The sequence below is a fragment of the Bison bison genome, unplaced genomic scaffold (genome assembly GCF_000754665.1).
Source record: "Bison bison bison isolate TAMUID 2011002044 unplaced genomic scaffold, Bison_UMD1.0 scf7180017864338, whole genome shotgun sequence".
Lineage (NCBI taxonomy): Eukaryota > Metazoa > Chordata > Mammalia > Artiodactyla > Bovidae > Bison > Bison bison.
In genome coordinates this window covers 5627783-5643103 of record NW_011494910.1, presented here as the reverse complement: position 1 = coordinate 5643103, position 15321 = coordinate 5627783, and the positions used below count along the sequence as shown (strand labels likewise).

General features: G+C 38.7%; 2 pseudogenes; one reads left to right on the top strand and one right to left on the bottom strand.

Moving 5' to 3' along the window:
• The window catches only part of LOC104998885, a 129495-nt pseudogene that overhangs the window by 109585 nt on the left and 4589 nt on the right, over window positions 1-15321 (top strand).
• LOC104998846 lies at window positions 4717-5519 on the bottom strand (annotated as a pseudogene).

Sequence of the window (15321 nt, the reverse complement as noted above, 5' to 3'; positions counted from 1 at the left end):
CTGGAATTCTACCACCTCCACTAGCTTTGTTCATAGTGATGCTTTCTAAGGCCCACTTGACTTCACATTCCAGGATGTCTGGCTCTAGGTCAGTGATCACACCATCGTGATTATCTGGGTCATGAAGATCTTTTTTGTACAGTTCTTCTGTGTATTCTTGCCATCTCTTCTTAATATTGTCTGCTTCTGTTAGGTCCATACCATTTCTGTCCTTTATTGAGCCCATCTTTGCATGAAATTTTCTTGAAGCGATCTCTAGTCTTTCCCCTTCTGTTGTTTTCCTCTTTTTCTTTGCATTGTTCGCTGAAGAAGGTTTTCTTATCTCTTCTTGCTATTCTTTGGAACTCTGCATTCAGATGTTTATATCTTTCCTTTGCTTTTCGCTTCTCTTCTTTTCACAGCTATTTGTAAGGCCTCCCCAGACAGCCATTTTGCTTTTTTGCATTTCTTTTCCGTGGGGATGTTCTTGATCCCTGCCTCCTGTACAATGTCACGAAACTCATTCCATAGCTCATCAGGCACTCTATCTATCAGATCTAGGCCCTTAAATCCATTTCTCACTTCCACTGTGTAATCATAAGGGATTTGATTTAGGTCATACCTGAATGGTCTAGTGGTTTTCCCTACTTTCTTTAATTTAAGTCTGAATTTGGCAATAAGGAGTTCATGGTCTGAGCCACAGTCAGCTCCTGGTCCTGTTTTTGCTGACTGTATAGAGCTATATATTTATACATTAAATCAAATTTGACATATAAAATTAATCATTTTTGTTATTAATAATTCCATTAGTTCTATAGAGAATCACTTTTCAACCTGGCAATTATTTTGTATTAACACTGGATGTGCAATAAAATTAAACAACTATTTATATTAGTAAACCTTTTTATATTTCTATTTAAGTTTCAAAAAAATGTCATATGTCTTCCTTAAAATGTCTCTTTTAATTTCTTGCAATATATAGTACTTTTCCTAAGATTATGTGTGGAGTCTCAATGTGTTTTTCTTTTATTACTCATGATTGGTTAGAGAAGCACTGATGGTTTCTTTCACATATTGGTAATTTCAGTTTCAAGTTCTTGCTCAAGTGGACACACACCAGAATGGTAATTTTAAGAAAAATTTGTGCACTTTCCTCCCATGTCATAGAAGTTCCTGTATAATGATTTATTATTTTCAAGTAAAACTACCAAGTATGTTGACCAGTACATCAAACTAAATTTCAAAGTTAGCAAAACATGAAATCATTCTTTCATTTCTTCCCAGGACTTCCTTGTGGACTTCCACCTTATATTCAGAATGGTGTTGTATCTCACAAGAAAGTTACCAATATGGAGAAGAAGTTACTTACGACTGTGATGAAGGGTTTGGAACTGATGGACCTGCATCTCTAAGACGTTTAGGAGGGGAATGGTCTTGTCCACAAGATTGCGTAAGTATAGTGTTTTTCCTTTTATTCTAAAGCTGACAAATATCTTTTAATTCAAAGCATAAGTGGCCCAAATATGAAATTAAGCAGTAATTCTAGAATATAACAAGATATCTATGAAAAGTTCTGAATTCTGGTAGAGAATTAATAACCCTAGAAATAATAAAAGTTTGATTTGCTGTTGTAGTTCCATCATTCAGTCATTTATGACTCTTTGCGACCCTATGGACTGTAGCAAGCCAGGCATCCCTGTCCTTCACTGTCTCCTGGCGTTTGCTTAAACTAATGTCCATTGAATTGGTGATGACGTTCAACCATCTCATTGTTTGCTGTCCCCTTCTCCTCCTTCCCTCAATCTTTCCCAGCATCAGGGTCTTTTCCAATAAGCCAGCTCTTCGTATCAGGTAAACAAAGTATTGGAGCTTCAGCTTCAGTATCAGTCCTTCGAATGAATATTCAGGGTCAATTTCTTTTAGCATTGACTGCTTTGATCTTGCAGTCCAAGGTACTCTCAAGAGTCTTCTCCAGTACCATAGTTCAAAAGTATCAATTATTTGGCACTCAGCCTGACTCTTCTTTATTGTCCAACTTTCAAATCATACATGACTACTGGAAGTCATAACTTTGGCTAGGTGGACCTTTGTAGGTAAAGTGATGTCTCTCCTTTTTAATATGCTGTCGAGGTTTGTCATAGCTTCTCTTCCAAGGAGCAAGTGTCTTTTAGTTTCATGGCTGCAGTGACCATTCACAGTGATTTTAGAGCCCAAGAAAACAAATTCTGTCACTGTTTCCATTTTTTCTGCATTATTTTCCATAAAGTGTTGGGACTAGATGACATGATCTCCATTTTTTGAATGTTGAGTTTTAAGTCAGCTTTTTCAGTCTCTTCTTCCACCTTCACCAAGAGGCCCTTTAGTTCTTCTTTACTTTCTGCCATTAAGGTGGTGTCATCTGAGGCATAGCTGAAGTTATTGGTATTTCTCCTGGCAATCTTGATGCTTCATTCCACCAGGCATTTTGCATGATGTACTCTGCATATAAGTTAAATGGGCAGGATGACAATATACACCCTTGAAATACTCTTTTCCCAATTTTCAGCCAGTCAATTGTCCATGTACAGATCTAACTGTTACTTCTTCACCTGCATAGTTTTCTCAGGAGGAAGGCAAGGTGGTCTGGTATTCCCATCTCTTCAAGAATTTTCCACAGTTTGTTGTGATCCACACAATCAAGGGCTTTAGCGTAGTCAATGAAGAAGAAGTAGATGTTTTTCTGGAATTTCCTTGCTTTTTCTGTGATCCAATGGAGGTTGGTGATTTGATAACACTAAACTATCTGTTTCACATCATCTTGGGTGCAGTTTGAGTTTGAACATCCTCTGATATACATCTCAGATTTCTGGTCTCTGTTCCTGTACCATGGTTGAACTCTGCTCTTAACACTACTTAATTTGCTGTTAATTTGCCAATCATTTCTTTGTAATATGCAATTTTCTAAGGCACTTAACATAATGCAAGGTAACATATTTTGATAAAAGCAAAAATAGAAACATTCATAATTTAGGTGGGCTGTCATGGGAGAAGATAACTTAAATTTGAGAAGTATGCAGCTGTACCTCTTAGAATGTCACCATTCCCATGTTGTATTTTTGATAATATAGAGACAGTCAATGTGACTAAATCAAGATTTCTGACATTTGTCTCAAGGTATAAGAGAAATGCTGTAGAATTTGATATGTAGCTATTTATTTTCTGGAATATAATCAGTGGTCGTTATGCATCTTTAAAGATGTACTGAACAAATGCATAATCTTTTCTCTTTCAGGCACAAATTGTGTTAACTTTCCCATCTTTGAGGATGCTGTACTCATAGATCAGGAGAAGGATTTCTATGGGTCAGGAGAACAAGTGGCTTTTAAGTGTCTATCATATTATCAGTTGGATGGATCTAATACTATACAGTGTATTAAGACCAAATGGATAGGAAGGCCAGTATGCAGAGGTACTTTGGTAAATTTTTAAATTTATATAAGTATCTGAAATAATATAATGTAGAAAATTGCCTCCACTAACATTAAATGGACATAGATTACTGCTAGGCCAGGTCAAAAGCAGTTTGTGCCTGAACATAAAAAGGGATGGACTTGTGTTCCCAGTGTTTGGTTTTGCAGCCCAATAGTTCTCAAAGCACAGTCCTGGCAGAGCATTCTCAGCACATTCTGTAAACTGTTAGATATGGAAGCAGATTCACAGGCTTACTCAGACTTGTTGAATCAAAACCTCTGGGGCTGCAACTCTGACAATGTCTTGATGATTCCCAAGGAATTCTGTGTATATTTCAGTTTAGGACCCATGGCTACAGCCTCTTGTAGTTACAGCCTCTGCATCCCCTGAATCACACTGATCATCATTGATGGTGATGTCCTTATCATTTGCCCCAAAATATCATTAAAGTATAGTTTTGTAAATTTACACTTTATTTTTCTATTATTTTTCCAGATCTTCTGTTCAAATATTTAATCATCTTTTCCTTGCAACTATAGTATTCTTCAAAGTGTGTTAATTATTGATTAAGGCTCTAAAGAAGAACCTACTGTGTTTATTTTCTGAAAGGCCCTAAAGTTATATCTCATAAACAGGATATATATAAACCAAATCTTGATGTCAAATGATATTTTTATTATGTTTTGCTTATGGTTTAAAATTCATTTTGAATTTATATACTTTATAATTTTTATTTTACTAACCTCAAAAAGATTTCCAGGAAAACTCTTTTTCTTCAGTGACCTAAAAATTGAGTATCACTTTTCTAGTGAAGTATAGGGGAGATATTTAAGATACAGAAGTTTAATTCATGCTGAAAAATATTGCTTTATTTCCTTTCCCTTACATACACACACACACAAACACACACACAGAAGTCTGTCAGTCGTGTCCGACTCTTTGCGACCCCATGGATTGTAGCACACCAGGCTCCTCGGTCCATGGGGTTTTCCAGGCATGAATACTGGAGTGGGTTGCCATTTCCTCCTCCAGGGGATCTTCCTGACCCAGGGATCCAGCCCGGGTCCTCCGCATTGTAGGCAGACGCTTCACTGTCTGAGCTACCAGGGAAGTCCATCAAAAACACAGAAGAGTAGTAGTAAGTTTCAAAAGGATGTCAGTTGAGATCTTTTATAGACTAAATTTACTTCCTAGAAGTTAATTCGCCAATTATATGCACAGCTGGAGACAAGAGGCTGCAAAAAAAGGTCCAACTGGAAAATATCTTGGGGACCCAATTAGATCCAGTTATTCTATGTCTGTGGATTTAAAATGATCATCATCCACGGTGGAATAGATGTGTTCCTCGTTCCTTAGAAAATCCACAGCTAGCTTGACTGAGGCTACGGACATGTGCTGGAGTTGGTTCTTGAGATCCTGAAAGTTCAACCCTTCAGTTCTTGGGCAAGCCTTGATCAAATTCAGCACCTGGTACATGAGGCCATTTGCTGGTATGAAGTTATTCCCACTGAAGTTCCCAGCTTCACCCATTCCTGGATTGCTGATAGGTGCTCTCCCTGCTGAAGGCTGACTGTTCGACTTGCTCAGCATCATGTGTGCATTGACTACTTCCAGAATATGTGTGGTGAACTCATTCATATCCTCCAGGGGCATGATCTTAAAGGCTGCCAGGCTTTTCTTGTTCTGGAAAGATCTCAGATGACTTTCACATATGTTCCTGGAGGGACCACAGTGTTTTCACCGCTGGCATCATCTGTGTCAATCCACTGGCGAATATCAGTGGGTGCAGCTGTCATGTCATCTATCTTGTAAACAATGTTGGTTGCATCCTTCTCTGCATTTCTGATAATCCCCACAATACTGACCTGTGAAATCTCAACATTTCCAATTCTGAATACTTCATCAACCAGAGCAGCAGAAAGCAGCTGAGATATGGTACAGGGTACAATGTGCTGAGCTCGAGGTCTGGATTTCTTTTTGGCCTGGGAAGCTGTTGGAGATCCAAAGCCCCCAGGGGACTGTGTGTAGCCACCGGCTCCCCCAAAAGAGCAGGTGCTATAGCTTTCAAACCCACTATTCCACATGTTCGAGACGATTGCCTCAAGAGAGAGTTCCAGAAGGTTCCAGCTGGAGGGTTCGCCAAACCCCCTCAAGACCCCTGGCACTCCAGCTGCAGTTTATATATTTATACATATATAAACTGATGACAGATTATGTCTTTCATGACAGATTAACTGTTGAATTGAAAGGACCATGGAATATATTTGACATTCTATTTCCTCCTTGCTGTTCATGATAATCATTATACTAGAGATACTTTTTTTACCTTTCTATTCAGATATTTCCTGTGTGAATCCACCTCAAGTGGAAAATGCTATTATACAAAATCAGAAGTCTATATATCAAAGTGGTGAGAGAGCACGTTAGGAATGCACTGGGAATTATGACTTTTGGGGGAGATAGATGTCGTATGTTTAAATGGAACTTGGACAAAACCATCTCAGTGCAAAGGTAGAGTATCTTACTCACCCTGTCCACACAATTTAGATAATCTAATAAGGACAAAATATATTGAATCAAAATTAGGATGAAGTAGCCTTTCTGGAATAATTTTTAGTTGCAAAAAAATGGTGCTGAAAATCCAGTTCTTTTGTGGTCTGAATATGTAATCTAACATGTTTATTGTATGACAGTGTTGACCAGATTTGAGCAGTTGGAATCATGGGACATTTCCTGTCTTAAAACATTGAGACAGTCAGTTGTTTTCTGAAGATAAGTGTGTAAAAGATACCATAGTTACATGTAACAGCCCAATAAATTCCGCTTTGAGACATGGAATAAGCAGCTGGGGCCTGATCACAAAATCTGACATAGATGTGGGCAGCTGTACCTATGGATGATATTTAAAGGTAGGTTACTAGCTGAGCTCCAGCAGAGCTATTTAAAATCCTACAGGATGATGCTACAAAAGTGCTACACTCATTACATCAGCAAATTTGGAAACCCAGCAGTAGTCACAGGAGTGGAAAAGGTCAAACCTCACCAATTCCCAAGAAGTGCAGTACTAAAAAATGTGCAAATCACCAGACAATTGCAGTCATCTCCCATGCTAGTAAGGTTAAGTTCAAGATCCTCAAGCTAAGCTTGATGTGAATAGCTGATTCATCTGAAGGTTGAAGGCAGACAGAGAAGAGGGTGACAGAAGATGAGATGTTTGGGTGACATCACCGATTCAATGGACATGAACTTAGGCAACTCTGGGAGATGTCAGGGACGTGGAAACCTGGCATGAGCAGTCTGTGTGGTCACAAAGTGTCAGACACGACTTGATGACTGAGAAATAACTAGCTGAACTCATTCAGAAAATGAGTGTACACATAAAAATAAAGAGTCTGAACTTGGTACTGGGACAGTTCAGTGTTTAGAGATCATATAGGATGGGAATCCAAACCAAGAAGTACATTCAGTTCAGTCACTCAGTCATGTCCAACTCTGTGATCCCATGAATCACAGCACACCAGACCTCCCTGTCCATCACCAACTCCCAGAGTTCACTCAAACTCATGTCCATCGAGTCAGTGATGCCATCCAGCCATCTCATCCTCTGTCATTCCCTTCTCCTGCCCCCAACCCCTCCCAGCATCAGGGCCTTTTCCAATGAGTCAACCCTTCACATGAGGTGGCCAAAATATTGGAATTTCAGCTTCAGCATCAGTCCTTCCAATGAACACCCAGGAGTGATCTCCTTTAGGATGGACTGGTTGGAATTCGTTGCAGTCCAAGGGACTCTAACAATGCAGTTCCAAAGCATCAATTCTTCAGCACTCAGCCTTCTTCACAGTCCCGCTCTCACATCCATACATGACCACTGGAAAAACCATAGCCTTGACTAGACGGACCTTTGTTGGCAAAGTGATATCTCTGCTTTTCAATATACTATCTAGATTGGTCACAACTTTCCTTCCAAGGAGCAAGCGTCTTTTAATTTCATGGCTGCAGTCACCATCTGCAGTTATTTTGGAGCCCAAAAAAATAAAGTCTGACACTGTTTCCACTGTTTCCCCATCTATTTGCCATGAAGTGATTCAACCAGATGCCATGATCTTAGTTTTCTGAATGTTGAGCTGTAAGCCAACTTTTTCACTCTCCTCTTTCACTTTCATCTAGGGGCTTTTTAGCTCCTCTTCACTTTCTGCCACAAGGGAGGTGTCATCTGCATATCTGAGGTGATTGATATTTCTCCAGGCAATCTTGATTCCAGCTTATGCTTCTTCCAGCCCAGCATTTCTCATGACGTGCTCTGCATATAAGTTAAATAAGCAGGGTGACAATATCCAACCTTGATGTACTCCTTTTCCTATTTGGAACTAATCTGTTGTTCCATGTACATTGGCCACTTCTAATTTTTCTAGTTAACTTTTGCCTGGTGTGTAATTTTTGCAACCTCCACTTGAACATGTTTTCATGTTTGAAGCGACTTTTTTTTTTTTTTTTTTATACAACATACAGTTGAGTCTTGTTTAGGTGTCTACCCTGGCATTTTCAGGTTTTTAATTGATGTGTTTAAGACCATTTATATTTAAAGTGACTTATTAACTATTAAGGACAGTCTGCCATTTTCTTATTTGTTCTGTGTTTGTTTCCTTCATTTCTCAACGTTTTTCTTTTCTTGACTTCCTTGTGGATTTTTGAACATTATAAAATAATTTGACTTGGATCTACATTGTTTTTGAGTATACATCTTTGCACGGTTTTCTTTGTCTCTCTAGGTATTAAGATACACTTAGGTAGTTTATACAGAGAAGGCAATGGCACCCCACTCCAGTACTCTTGGCCGGGAAAATCCCAGGGACAGGGGAGCCTTGTGGGCTGCCATCTATGGGTCACACAGAGTCGGATACGACTGAAGTGACTTAGCAGCAGCAGCAGGTAGTTATTCACTCCCTACTGTTGGTGACATTTTACCACCTCAGATGAAATGTGGAATGCTTACTTCCATTTAGATTTATTGGTTCTCTCCACATTTTTAATATAAATGTTTGTAGTATCCTCTCTATATACATTGAGCACCATATCAGACGACAATTTTGCACAACTGTAATTAAATCAACAGGGAAATCACACTCTTATTATATTTACCCTTTCTTAAAAAAAAAAAAACTCCATTCTAAAATCTCAATTCTATTTCTATTTTGCTTTTGAAAAGTTCTTAAGCATAGTTCTGCTGGAGACAAATTCTCTGTTTTGCTTTGTTCGGGAAATTCTTTCTTTCTCCCTTTAATTCAAAAGGATAGTTTACAAGAATTTGGAGTTGACAATTTTTTCATCCAGCTTTGGAAAAATGTTCTCACTTCTTTCTGGCTCTATGCTCATCGATGAGATTTCCACCGAAGCTTGAATCCTTTTTTCCAAATATGTATTGCATAATATTTATCCCTAATAAGTATTGCATATCTATCTAGCTGTTTATGAGATTTTTTTTTCTCTAAGTTTCAGGAACTTGAACATGATGTATCTTGTTTAACTTTTGATTTAGTATTGGCATGTAGCCAATTAACACTGTTGTGCTAACTTCAGGTAAATAGCGAAGGGACTCAGCCACACATATGCATGTGACCATTCTCACTCAAACTCCCTTCCTGTCAAATCTGCCACATTACACTCCACAGAGTTCCCTGTGCTATACAGTAGGTCCTTATTTGTCATCCACTTAAAAAATAGCAGTGTGCTCATGTCCACCCAAATTCCCTAACTGTCTCTTCTCCCGTCATTCCCCCTGGCAACCATAAATTCCTTCTCTAAGTCTGTGAGTCTGTTTCTGTTCCACAGATAAGTCTGTTTGCAAAATTTCTTTTAAAATTCCTTATATAGGGGACGTCTTAGAATTTTTCTTCTTCTCTGTCTAACTTCACTCAGTATAACACTCTCTAGGTCCATCCATATTTTTGCAAATGACATTATTTCATTCTTTTAGTGGATGAGTAATATTCCATTGTACATATGTACCACATCTTCTTTACCCATTTCTCTGTTGATGGACATTTAGGTTGATTCCATATCATGACTATTGTAAACAGGGCTGCAATGAACATTAGGGTGTGTGTTTCCTCTTAGACCAAGTTTTTCACCAGATCCATGCCTGGGACAAGATTGCAGGGTCATATGGTAGCTCTGTTTTTAGTTTCAAAGGAGTGTAAATACTTGTCTCCATAGTGGCTGTATCAACTAACAGTGTAGGAGGGTTACCTTCTCTCCACATACTCGCCAGCATAGCTCTTTTGACTCATGTTAAGGAATATCATGCTGTAGTTTTGATTTGAATCTCTCTAATAATTAGTGATATGAGCATCTTTTCATGGGTGTCTTGCCCATCTGCATGTCTTCTTTGGAGAATAAACCTAAGGAGACAGAAGATCTGTAATCTGAAAACTGTAGTACACTAATGAAAGAAATTGAAGACAAAAACAGATGGAAGGATATACCATTATCTTTGATTAGAAAATCAATATTGTCAAAATGACTGCAATATCAAAAACAATCTACAGATTCAATGCAATCTGTACGTAATTATCAATGGCAATTTGTCACAGAACTAGAAAAAAAAAAAGAAACTTACAATTTGAATGGAGACACAAAAGGCCAAAAATAGACAAAGCAATCTTGAGAAAGAAAAATGGAGCTGGAGGAATGACACTCCCTGACTTCAGACTATACTACAAAGCTCTAGACATAAAAAAAAAAAAAAAAAAAAAAGGGAACTCATTATGACATCAGGACTTATGAATCAGTTAATTGAAATGGACAGGAATGGGCAAGTTTAATTCAAATATAATTCCAGTCTGGAATTTTGTATGATGTTAAATTAGTAGGGTGACAATATACAGCCTTAACATATTCCTTTCCCAATTTTGAACCAGTTGTTGTTCCATTCTGGTTCTAACTGTTAGAACTATGGGCAAGAATCCCTTAGGAGAAATGGAGTAGCCCACACAGCCAACAGAGGAGTCTGAAATGGAGTACTTGGGTTCATTTTCAAAAATGACAAACTTATCTCCATTCATTTCCAAGGCAAGTCACTTAAAATCACAATAATCCAAGTCTATGCCCACCCACTAATGTCAAAGTATATGAAGTTGACTGGTTCTATGAAGACATATTACATTCTAGATCAAAACATCAAAACAAAAAAATCTGCTTTTCATACAGGGAACTGGAATGCAAAGGTAGGAATAAATGGATACCTGGAGTAACAGGCAAGTTTGGCCTTGGAGTATGAAATGAAGCAGGGGAAAAGCTAAAAGAGTCTTGACAAGAGAAGATATGGGTCATAGGAAATACCCTCTTCAAAATCACAAGAGACATTTCTACACATGGACATCATGAGATGGTCAGCACCAAAATCAGAATGATTATATTATTTGCAGTCAAAGATAGAGAAGCTCTATACAGTTGGCAAAACCAAGACTGGAAGCTGAGTGTGGCTCAGATCATGAGGTACTTTTTGTGAAATTCAGACTTGAAGAAAGCAGGGAAAATCACTAGGCCATTCAGGTCGTTTATGATTATATAGCAGAAGACATAAAAAGATTCAAGGGATTAGATCTGAGAGAGTGCCTGAAGAACTGTGGATGGAAGTTTGTAACTTTGTACAGGATGCAGTGAGCAAAACCATCTCCAAGAAGCAGAAATGCAACAATGCAAAATGGTTTTCTGAGAAGGCCTGACAAAGAGGTGAAAAAAGAAGAGATGCAAAGTGCAAAGGACAAAAGGGAAAATATACCCATCTGAATGCAGAATCCAAAAAATAGCAAGGAGGGATAAGAAAGCCTTGTTAGGTGACCAATGCAAAATAATAGAGGAAAGCAATACAATGGGGAAGACTAGAGATGACTTCAAGAAAATTAGAGGGAGCAAGGGAACATTTCATGTAGTGATGGGCACAGTAAAGGGTAGAAACAGTATGCCCCTAAGAGAAGCAGAAGGTATTAAGAAGAGGTGGCAAGAATATACAGAAGAACTGTACAGAAAAGGACTTAATGACCCAGATAACCATGATGGTGTTGTCACTCACCTGGAGCCAGAAATCCTGGAGTGTGAAGTCAAGTGGGCATCACTACAAACAAAGTTGTGGAGGTGATGGGATTCCAGCTGAGCTAGTTCAAATGCTAAAGATGATTCTGTGGAAGTACTGCACTTAATATGGAAATTTTATTTGGAAATAAAATTTGGAAATTTGGAAAACTCAGCAGTGGCCATAGAACTGGAAAAGGTGAGTTTTTATCCCAGTATCTAGAAGGGAAATGCCAAAAAATAGTCATACTAGCACAACACAACTGGATTCATTTCACATGCTAGCAAGGTAATACTCAAAATCCTTTCAGCTGAATTTCAAAAACATGTGAACTGAGAACTTCAAGATGTACAAGCTATATTTCGAAAGACGGCAGAACTAGATATTAAATTGACAACATCCGTTGGATCATAGAAAAAGCAAAGGAATTGAAGAAACACTCTGCTTCATTGACTACACTAAACTCTTTGATTGTGTGGATCACAGCAAACTGTGGAAAATTCTTACAGAGATGGGAATACTTGACCACCTTACCTGCCTCCTGAGAAACCTGTATGCAGGTTAAGAAGCAACAATAAAAACTGGAATGGAACAACAAACTGGTTCAAAATTGGGAAAGGAGTATGTCAAGGCTATATATTGTCACTCTGCTAATTTAACATCATACAAAATACCAGGCTGGAAGAAGCACAAGCTGGAATCAAGATTGCCAGGAAAAATACCGATAACCTCAGATACACAGATGACATCACACTAATGACAGAAAGCAAAGAAGAACTAAAGAGCCTCTTGATAATGGTGAACAAGGAGATTGAAAAAGCAGCTGAAAACCACATTCAAAAAACAAAGATCATAGTATCAGGTTCCATCACTGTATGTCAAAAATGGGGGGAAATGGAAACAGTGACAGACTTCATTCTTTTCAGCTTCACAGTAACTGTGGATGCTGACTGCAGCCATGAAATTAAAAGACTGCTTGGAAGAAAAGCTATGAATACCTTGACAGCATGTTAAGAAGCAGAGACATCACTTTACCAACAAACGTTCATATTGTCAAAGTTATGGTTTTTCAAGCAGTAATGTATGGATGTGAATGTTTGACCACAATGAAGGCTGAGTACCAAGGAACTGATTTTTTGATCTGTGGTGCTGGAGAAGACTCTTGTGAGTCCCTTATCCTGCAAGGAGATCAAGCCAGTCAATCCTAAAAGAAATCAGTCCTGAATATTCATTGGAAGGACTGATGCTGAAGCTGAAGTTCCAGTATTTTGGCCACCTGATGAGAAGAGCTGACTCTTTGGAAAAAGAACCTGATATTGGAAAAGATTAAGTGCAGGAAGAGAAGGGACATCAGCAATGAGATGGTTGGATGGCATGATCGACAGAATGGACACGACTTGGAGCAAACTCTGGGAGTTAATGAAGGACAGGGAAGCTGGGATTTCTACAATCCATGGGGTTGCAAAGAGTCAAAAACAATTGAGCGACTGAACAACACAATAGGAAGTGATTATGATGTATCTTGACATTAAGTTATTTGGCTCTATCTCATTTGGATTTCACTGAGCAGTTTTAGTATGTAGTTGTTTTTGGTTACTCACTAAGTCATATGCCCTATTTGAGAAATTATCAGCCATTATTTAAAAAAAATTTTTTAGAGTGTATTTCCTATATAATATAGTGTTAGTTTCACTGTACATCAAAGTGAATCAGCTAAACATATACATATATCCCCATTCTTTTGGATTTCCTTTACATTTAAGCCATCAGAAAATGATGGCATAGGGAAATCAGCCATTATTATTATTATTATTATTTTATCTCTTATTCTTTATTTTCAACTTCATGTTCAACCTTCTTTGCTATCTTCCCACAGGTCCTGGAAACTGTGTCCGTTTTCTTTCAGTCTATTTTCCAAGTTAGTTAATATTCAAGCATATTGATCCTTCTGCCATCTGCAATATATTGTCCCACCATGTGGTTTTCTAATAATCTATTTTTAGTTCTACCAATTGGACTAGATTTTTAAAAACCATCATCGAATGATTTCAATATCTGTGTCATCTCAGTGTTGTCTTCTCTTGATTGCCTTTTCTCTTTTGAGGTTTACCTGGTCTTTGGTCTGATAAATGATTTTCAACTGTATTCAGACACTTGAGCTTTTATATCTTGAGACTAAGGATGTTATTGGACTTCTTCATTAATCAGGCCTCCATTACTGCCATGTAGGGTGCAAGCCCAAGGTTCCCACCTGGCCTCCTCTGACACCAGGAGAAAGGGTAGAAGTTTCTTGTTCATTCCTTCAGTTCAGTTCAGTTCAGTCACTCAGTCATGTCCAACTCTTTGCGACCCCATGAATTGCAGCACACCAGGCCTCCCTGTCCTTCACCAACTTCTGGAGTTCACTCAAACTCATGTCCATTGACTCAGTGATGCCATTCAGCCATCTCATTCTCTGTCGTCCACTTCTACTCCTGCTCCTAGTCCCTCCCAGCTCAGGGTCTTTCCCAATGAGTCAGCTCTTCGCATGAGGTGGCCAAAGTATTGGAGTTTCAGCTTCAACGTCAGTCCTTCCAATGAACACTCAGAACTGATCTCCTTTAGGAATGGACTGGTTGGACCTCCTTGCAGTCCAAGGGAGTCTCAAGAGTTCACTCATTATGTGAGTGGAAATGTGGGCTGCTTACTTGGACCCTGTAGATCAAGGCATGGAAAGGACTGGTCTGAGGTTTCTGCCATTGTGTGTTTCTAGACTAAATCAGTCCAGTTCAGTTGCTTAGTCGTGTCTGACTCTTTGAAACTCCGTGGACTGCAGCACACCAGGCTTTCCCATCCATCACCAACTCCCAGAGCATAACTAACCTCATGTCCATCAAGTCAGTGATGCCATCCTACCATCTCATCCTCTGTTATCCCCTTATCTTTCCACCTTCAATTTTCCCAGCATCAGGGTTTTCTCCAAAGAGTCAGTTCTTTTCATCTGCCGGCCAAAGTATTGGAGCTTCAGCTTCATCATCAGTCCTTCCAATGAATATTCGGGACTTATTTCCTTTAGGATTGACTGGTTTGATCTCCTTGCATTCCAAGGGACTCTCAAGTTTCTTCTCCAACACCACAGTTCAAAAGCATCAATTTTTCGGTGCTCAGCTTTCTTGAAAATCCAACTCTCATATGCGTACATGATGACTGAAAAAATCTTAGCTTTCACTAGGTGGAATTTTGTTGGCAAAGTAATTTCTCTGCTTTTTGATATGCTGTCTAGGTAGGTCATACCTTTTTTCTAAGGAGCAAGTGTCTACCATCTGCAGTGATTTTGGAGCCCCAAAATAAAGTCTGTCACTGTTTCCATTGTTTCACCACCTGTTTGCTCTGAAGTGATGGGACCAGATGCCATGTCCTTAGTTCTATGAATGTTGATTTTTAAGCTAACTTTTCCACTCTCCTCTTTCACTTTCATTAGGAGACTCTTTAGTTCTTCTTCACTTTCTGCCATAAGGGTGGTACCATCTGCATTTCTGAGGTTGTTGATATTTCTCCTGACAATATTGATTCCAGCTTGTGGTTCATCCAGCTTGGAATTTTGCATGATGTACTCTGCATATAAGTTAAGTAAGCAGGTGACAGTATACAGATTTGATGTATTCCTTTCCTGATTTGGGACCAGTTTTTCTTCTATGTCTGATTCTAACTGTGGCTTCTTGACCTGCATACAGATTTCTCAAGAGGCAGGTCAGGTATTACCATCTATTTAATTTCCACAGTACGTTGTGATCCACACAGTCAAAGGCTTTGGTGTAGTCAAAACAGAAGCGGATTTTTTT